Source organism: Macaca thibetana, chromosome 6 (assembly GCF_024542745.1).
Source record: "Macaca thibetana thibetana isolate TM-01 chromosome 6, ASM2454274v1, whole genome shotgun sequence".
NCBI classification, from domain to species: Eukaryota; Metazoa; Chordata; class Mammalia; order Primates; family Cercopithecidae; genus Macaca; species Macaca thibetana.
The window spans coordinates 1216708-1225493 of NC_065583.1; the positions used below are offsets into that span (position 1 = coordinate 1216708).

General features: G+C 44.4%; 1 long non-coding RNA gene and 1 other non-coding gene across 5 annotated transcripts in view; one reads left to right on the top strand and one right to left on the bottom strand.

Moving 5' to 3' along the window:
• LOC126956210 (uncharacterized) overlaps positions 1–5425 on the top strand; it is a 45595-nt gene extending 40170 nt beyond the window's left edge. For all 4 annotated transcript variants that reach the window (XR_007726252.1, XR_007726251.1, XR_007726254.1 and 1 more), the window contains one exon: positions 3563–5425. This is a non-coding gene — a long non-coding RNA (uncharacterized LOC126956210). The remainder of the gene's footprint in view (positions 1–3562) is intronic.
• LOC126957696 (U6 spliceosomal RNA) lies at positions 3915–4018 on the bottom strand. The gene has a single exon (XR_007726880.1). It is a non-coding gene; the product is annotated as a U6 spliceosomal RNA (small nuclear RNA).
• Positions 5426–8786: the final 3361 nt, after the last annotated feature.

The window sequence follows — 8786 nt, forward strand, 5'->3', positions numbered from 1 at the left end:
AGCAATAGAAAAAGAGGGAATCCTCCCTAACTCATTTTATGAGGCCAGCATTATCCTGCTACCAAAACCTGGCAGAGACACACACAAAAAAATTTTAGGCCAATATCCCTGATGAAAATTGATGCAAAAATCCTCAATAAATACTGGTAAACCAAATCCAGCAGCACATCAAAAAGCTTATTAACCACAATCAAGTCAGCTTCATCCCTGGGATGGCTGGTTCAACATATGCAATTCAATAAATGTAATCCATCACATAAACAGAACCAATGACAAAAACCACATGATTATCTCAATAGATGCAGAAAAGGCCCTCAATAAAATTCAACAGCCTTTGATGCTAAAAACACTCGATAACCTAGGTATTGATGGAATGTATCTCAAAATAATGAAAGCTATTTATGACAAACCCACAGCCAATACCATGCTGAATGGGCCAACACTGGAAGCACTCCCTTTGAAAACAAGCACAAGACAAGGATGCCCTCTCTCACCACTCCTATTCAACATAGTATTGGAAGTTCTGGCCAGGGCAATCAGGCAAGAGCAAGAAATAAAGGGTATTCAGATAGGAAGAGAGGAAGCCAAATTATCTCTGTTTGCAGATGACATGATTGTACATTTAGAAAACCCCATTGTCTCAGCGCAAAAACTCCTTAAGCTGATAAGCAACTTCAGCAAAGTCTCAGGATACAAAATCAATGTGCAAAAATCACAAGCATTCCTAAACACCAATAATAGACAGAGAGCCAAATAATGAGTGAACGCCCATTCACAATTGCTATGAAGAGAATAAAATATCTAGGAATACAACTTACAAGGGATACAAAGGACCTCTTCAAGGAGAACTACAAACCACTGCTTAAGGAAATAAGAGCGGACACAAACAAATGGAAAAACATTCCATGCTCATGGATAGGAAGAATCAGTATCGTGAAAATGGCCACACTGCCCAAAGTAATTTATAGATTCAATGCTATTCCCATCAAGCTACCATTGACCTTCTTCACAGAATTAGAAAAAAACTACTTTAAATTTCATATGGAACCAAAAAAGAGCCCATTTAGCCAAGACAATCCTAAGCAAGAAGAACAAAGCTGGAGGCATCACACTATCTTGACTTTAAACTATACTACAAGTCTACAGTAACCAAAACAGCTTGGTTCTGGCACCAAAACAGATATATAGAACAATGGAACAGAACAGAGCCTTCCCAAATAACACCACACATCTACAACCATCTGATCTTTGACAAACCTGACAAAAACAAGCAATGGGGAAAGGATTCCCTATTTAATAAATGGTGTTGGGAAAGCTGGCTAGTCATATGCAGAAAACTGAAACTGGACACCTTCCTTACACCTTATACAAAAATTAACTCAAGCTGGATTAAAGATCTAAGCATAAGAACTAAAACTGTAAAAACCCTAGAAGAAAACCTAGGCAATGCCATTTAGGACACAGGCATGGGCAAAGACTTCATGACTAAAATACCAAAAGCAATGGCAGCAAAAGCCAAAATTCACAAATGGGATCTAATTAAATTAAAGAGCTTCTGCATAGCAAAAGAAGCTATGATCAGAGTAAACAGACAAACCTACAGAATGGGAGAAAACTTTTGCAATCGATCCATCTGACAAAGGGCTAATATCCAGAATCTACAAAGAACTTAAACAAATTTACAGGAAAAAAAAAAAACCATCAAAAAGTGGGCAAAGGATATGAACAGACACTTTTCAAAAGAAGACATTTATGCGACCAACAAACATTTGAAAAAAAGTTCATTATCACCGGTCATTAGAGACATGCAAATCAAAACCACAATGAGATACCGTCTCACACCAATTAGAATGGCTATCATTAAAAAGTCAGGAAACAACAGATGCTGGAGAGGATGTGGAGAAATAAGAACGCTTTTACACTGTTGGTGGGAATGTAAATTAGTTCAACCATTGTGGAAAACAGTATGGCGATTCCTCAAGGACCTAGAACTAGAAATACCATTTGACCAGCAATCCCATTACTGGGTATATACCCAAAGGATTATAAATCATTCTGCTATAAAGACACATGTACACATATGTTTATTGCAGCACTGTTCACAATAGCAAAGACTTGGAACCAACCCAAATGCCCATCAAGGATAGACTGGATAAAAGAAATGTGGCACATATACACCATGGAATACTATGCAGCCATAAAAAAGAATGAGTCCGTGTCCTTTGCAGGGACATGGATGAAGCTGGAAACCATCATTCTCAGCAAACTAACACAGAAAACCCAACACGACATGTTCTCACTCATAAGTGGGAGTTGAACCATGAGAACATATGGGCACAGGGAGGGGAACATCACACACTGGGACCTGTTGGGGATGAGGGGCAAGGGAAGGGATACATTAGAAGAAATACCTAATGTAGATGATGGGTTGATGGGTACAGCAAACCACCATGGCACTTGTATACCTGTGTAACAAACCTGCACGTTCTGCACATGTATCCCAGAACTTAAGTATAATAAAAAGAAAAGACACCCAGGAAGAACAAAAAATATAGAATTTACCATACTATATGGTTAACTACATGGTATGGTCATAGGCTGAGGGAAGAAATGTGAATTTACCATACTATATGGTTAACTACACGGTATGGTCATAGTAAGGCTGAGGGAAGAAATGTGAATTTACCATACTATATGGTTAACTACACGGTATGGTCATAGTAAGGCTGAGGGAAGAAATGTGAATTTACCATACCATATGGTTAACTACACGGTATGGTCATAGTAAGGCTGAGGGAAGAAATGTGAATTTACCATACTATATGGTTAACTACACGGTATGGTCATAGGCTGAGGGAAGAAATGTGAATTTACCATACTATATGGTTAACTACACGGTATGGTCATAGTAAGGCTGAGGGAAGAAATGTAACAGTGTGTCTGAATATACATTTTATATGCTTTTGAAATATTTTAGATACATACAAAAATAAAAGTAAATTTTAAAAAATCACCTGAGCCTGGAGGTCAAGGTGGCAGTGAGCTGTGATCACACTACTGCACTCCAGCCTGGGCAACAGAGTGAGACCCTGTCTCAAAAAAATAAAAAAGAAAAAAGAAACTTTATAGCTTGATGTAATCCCAGTTATCTATTTTTGCTTCTGTTGCCTATGCTTTGGGGGTTTTCTCAAAAACTCCTTACCCAGGCCAGTGCCATGGAGATTTTCCCCTACGTTTTCTTTTAGTAGTTTCATAATTTGGTACTTACATTTAAGTCATTAATTCATTTTGAGTTAATTTTTGTATATGGTGTGATCTGAGGGTGGGTTTAGAGTCTCAGTCCATGATTACTGGCCTGGAATATGGGATGTGGGGGTTTTCCTGGTGCTGGGCCTGGTATTGGGGTCTAAGGAAAAGTCCTTTGTTCACTTCCCTCTCTTCGTCCCCAGAGGATGGCATGTCTCTCAATTCTGTGCTGCCTGGGGCTGGGGAAGGATGATGTGGGTAATTTAAAACCGCCTATCCTACCCTCGCCAGTGTATAATTTCTCATTATGCTACAGCCAGGTACTGCGATCTCTCACCTGGTTTCCTGAGCTCGCGTGAAGATATTTTCAAGCATGAATAGTTGTTCAAATTGATGTTTCTGTGGCGGGACAATCACTGTAAAGTCCTATTTTGCCGTCTTGCTTCACTCCTATCCAGCAAAAGAGAGAATCTTCAAAGCATCACAAGAGAAGTAAACTTGTCACATATAAGGGATCCTCAATAAAATTAACAGCTGATTTCTCGTCAGAAACCGTGGAGGCCAGAAGGTTGGCATATTTAAAATGATGAAAGAAAAAAAACTGTCAGCCAAGAATTGTATATCCAAAAAACAATTCCTTAAAAAATTTGTAATTTAATTTTTATTTCTAATAAAATGAACACTTCACAAATTTGCATGTCATCCTTGCCCAGGGGCCACCCTAATCTTCTCTGTATCATTCCAGTTTTTAGTATATTTGCTACTGAAGCAAGGGAACTCAGAAAAACAATTCTTCAACCAATAATATTTCAAAGCCATTTCACAGAGAACAATCTCTTCAATAAATGATGCTGGGCTAGCCAGATATCCTAATGCAAAAAAATAAAGCTGAGGTCTTTCCTCACACTATAATCAAAAGGGACCAAAGACCTAAGTATAACAGTTAAAGGTATAAAACTCTTAGAGAAAACACTGGGGCAAATCTTAATGCCTTGGATTTGGCAATGGGTGCTCAGATGTCACCAAAGTCACATGCGATGCGACAATAACAATAGATAAATTTATACTTTATCAAGATTAAAAACTTTTGTGCATCAAAGAACACTGTCGGCCAGGTATGGTGGCTCACGCCTGTAATCCCAACGCTTTTGGAAGGCCGAGGCGGGTGGATCACTTGAAGTCAGGAGTTTGAGACCAGCCTGGCCAACATGGTGAAACTCTATCTCTACTAAAAATACAAAAATTAGCCAGGCATGGTGATGCGTGCCTGTAATCCCAGTTACTCGGGAAGCCGAGGCACAAGAATCGCTTGAACCCAGGAGGTGGAGGTTGCAGTGAGCTGAGATCACGCCACTGCACTCTAGCCTGGTCGACAGAGCAAGACTCCTTCTCAAAAAAAAAAAAATAATAATAATAATAAATTAGCCAGGTGTGGTGGTGCACACCAATAGTCCCAGCTACTTGGGAGGCTGAAGTGGGAGGATCACTTGAGCCCAGGGGTTTGAGGCTGTAGTGAGCTATGATTATGTCATTGCACTTTAGCCTGGGAGACAGAATGAGACCCTGTTTCTTTTTTTGCGGGGGGGATGGAGTTTCGCTCTGTTGCCCAGGCTGGAGTGCATGGCACGATCTGCACTCACTGCAAGCTCCGCCTCCCGGGTTCACGCCATTCTCCTGCCTCAGCCTCCCGAGTAGCTGGGACTACAGGCGCTGCCACCATGCCCAGCGAATTTTTTGTATTTTTAGTAGAGATGAGGTTTCACTGTGTTAGCCAGGATGGTCTCAATCTCCTGACCTTGTGATCCGCCCACCTCGGTCTCCCAAAGTTCTGGGATTACAGGCGTGAGCCACGGCGCCCAGCAAGACCCTGTTTCTTAGAGAGAGAGAGGGAGAGAGAGTGAGAGTGAGAGAGAGACAGAGAGAGAGAAAATGTGAAAAGACAACCCTCAGAATGGGAGAAATTGCAAATCACGTATCTGATAAAAAATCTACTATCCAGAATATATAAAGCACTATTATTACTATTAGTAGTAGTAGTAGTAGTAGTAGTATTTTGTATTTTGAGTAGTAGTATTTTGAGAGGGAGCTTCACTGTTGTTGCCCAGGCTGGAGTGCGATGGTGCGATCTCGGCTTACCACAACCTCTGCCTCTCGGGTTCAAGGGCTTCTCCTGCCTCAGCCTCCCGAGCAGCTGGGATCACAGGCCTGCACCACCACATTCTCCTGCCTCAGCCTCCCGAGTAACTGGGATCACAGGCCTGCACCACCACATTCTCCTGCCTCAGCCTCCCGAGTAGCTGGGATCACAGGCATGAGCCACCACATTCTCCTGCCTCAGCCTCCTGAGCAGCTGGGATCACAGGCCTGCACCACCACGCCCGGCAATTTTTTTTTTGTATTTTTAGTAGAGATGGGGTTTTCCATGTTGGTCAGACTGGTCTCGAAGTCCCGACCTCAGGAGATCCGCCCGCCTGGGCCTCCCAAAGTGCTGGGACTACAGGCGTGAGCCACCGCATTTGGTCGTATAAAGCACGGTTACAACCTAACCACAATAAAGACATACAACCCAACTTAAAAATGGACAGAATTTGAGTAGACATTTATTCAAAGAAGACACACAAAGAGCCGACAAGCACGTGAAAAGATGCTCAGCATCGCTAATCATCAGGGAAACGCAAATCAAAATCACAATGTGATACCAGTTTACAACCACCACGATGGCGTGACAACAGAAATTAACAAGTGTTGACAGTGTCTTAGTCCCTTATGCTGCTGGAACACGACTCTGTGGACTGGGTAATTTGTAAACAACAGAACTTCATTTTCTCAGAACTCTGGAGGTTGGGGAGTCCAAGATGAAGGCTCCAGCAGACTTGGGGTCTGGCGGGGGCTGCTCCCTTTGCTTCCAGGATGGTGCCCTGTTCCTTCATCTTCTGGAGGGGAGGAGCACTGTGTTCTCACAGGAAACAGAGAAGGGGTGGAAAGACGAGGCTCCTAGCAGGAAACCCTGGCACATCCCATCTCCCTCAGTCTCTTCGCTGAGTCCCTCTCTAAGGGGCCTGGAGGGATGGACCATGTACCTGTTGGGAAAAGAAAACTCTGTCAGCCTTTAGGGCCACACTTAAATGGGACATGAGGGCCCAGCACCCTGAGGGTGGGGCTTGACATCAGATCCTGGGTCGATAATTGAGGAGGCTGGCAGTGGGCGGTGCAGTGACTCGCGCACACCTGTAAGTGTTCAGCCTCAGTTTCCTATCTAAGAAGCCACAGTTGATACTGGAGAGAGAGAGAGAGAGAGAGAGAGAGATGACCTGGGCTGATTTCCCCCGGCAGCCTAGCCCCAGAGACACAGATCTGGGTTAGTATCTCAGTTTTACACCTAAAACCTTAGTAAACCTTTGTAAAGTTACCACTCCCTTGGAGCCTCAGCTTTGTCGTCTGTAAAATGAGGACAGTAATACCTACAGAAGACTATAGTGAAGGAAAAGTGAAGAAATATTTTATACTGCGCTGCATTCCCCAAACATTTTGAGGCAGCGAGATGATGTATGCAGAGGACCTGGACCAGTAAACCTCCTTTGCTGTGTTCCGTCTCCCGCCGCATCCCTCCTTTGCTGTGTTCCCTCTCCCGCCGCATCCCTTCCCTTCTTCCCTCCCACGCTGCCTTCATGACCTCACCTCTTTCCCGCCCGCGATTTCAGGAAAGGGTCTGATAACCCTATCCTATGCAGAAAGCCGGTCTGTGTGCAAGCCCAGGGCCCCAAGACTGGCAGAGAGGAATGGGGGGAAGATAGGGTCTCCCCAGGGCCCCCGACAACCGGCTTTGCCCAGTGTCAGCCTGGCTGGGTTTCCACCAGGTGTTCAGGGGTCACTCCAGGTCACAATCCATTTGCACTGAAGTTGTACGCGTGGCCACGGCAGCACGGTGCCAGCTTGCAAACACACCCTGACCCCGCCCCCTGCTTCCTAGCGGACCTGCCTCTCTCCCGATCCAGCCACCACACTCACCTCTCCAGGCTCCCCGCTGGCCAGGCCCCAGCGCACATGCCTTCACACAGCTGTAATCACAGCACCTTTCCAGCTGCTTGCGCAGGCTTCCAAGTTGCGACACAGCCCTCGGAACTTTGCTTTCCAGTGCCATCAAGCCAAAGCACGTAACTCCAGAGCCACACCCTTGCTGTGAGTGGTTTTCCCTTCTTTCGGGTTATTTCATTAGGGCAACTCCCAGCAGTCAGAGTCTCGAGCTAGAGAACATGAATATGCGTATGGTTCTCGCTGCTTATTGCCAAATTATTTTCCCACAGGCTTGTATGCTTTTGCCATGAATAAATGAATAGACTGGTTTTACTATAGCATTACTGCCATTGATTCTTTTTCTTTTCTTTCTTCTGAGACAGAATCTCACTCCGTCACCCAGGCTGGAGTACAGTGACGTGATCTCAGCTCACAGCAACCTCCACCTCCTGGGTTCAAACAATCCTCCTGCCTCAGCCTCCCAAGTAGCTGGGATCACAGGCGTGCAGCCACCATGCCGGCGAATTTTTATATTTTTAGTAGAGATGGGGTTTCACAAGGCTGTCAGGGTGGTCTCGAACTCCTGACCTCAAGTGATCACCACTCCTCAGTTTTTCGAAGTCCTGAGATTACAGACATGAGCCACTGCACCTGGCCTCATTGATTCTTATCATTAACTTTTCAAAAATTTTGCAAATAGCTTTTTGTGTGTGTGTGACACGGTCTCACTCTGTCACCCAGACTGGAATGCAGTTGCACAGTCATAACACCCTGCAGCCTTGACCTCCTGGACTCAGGTAAACCTCCTGCCTTAGCCTCCTGAGTATTTGGGATTGCAAATACCTTTATTTTTGTTTCTATAAATAAAAACTGCTTGTCAAAATGTTCTTACACTATAGACAAATAGGAAGGCCTCTGGCAAACAGATATGTTACACCAAATAACCATACGTTTTTGGTCTGCCATCATAGCTCTCCTAAAAAGCAAATCCCATGTTATCCCTGTGTACTTCGTACGGACGTTTTCCTGCACGATTGTAATGATATTGTGACACTTAGTGGCCAGGAAGTCTTCGATGTCATCTAATACCCTGGCCATAGTCGCACTTCCCCATTGCTTGAAAAATAAAGTCTCTTTTCATGTCTTTTGTTCAAATAGAATCCAAACAAAGGTCACCCATATTTGGGTGTTGTGCTTCTCAATTATCTTTTAACCTAGAGCGCCCCCTCCTCCCTTCTCACCATTGGCTTGTGGCACGAGCTGGTTTAGCTGTCCCGCAGAGGGACCCTCCCTCCCAATCTGGGCTGCCTTTAGTGTCGTTTACTGGCACCCTCCATCCCCTTCCTCCTTGAAACTGGAAGTCAGCTGTAAAGCGAGTGCGTAGGATTCACACTCAGCTTTTTTGGCAGAAAGTCTCAGAGGCGGGCTGGGAGCATTCTCACACATTCCTTTTGGAGGCACGGGGCATCTGGCTGCTCCTGTCTTGGGGATACAGTCAACGGCCCCTCCAAGGTACCTGTCCCCAT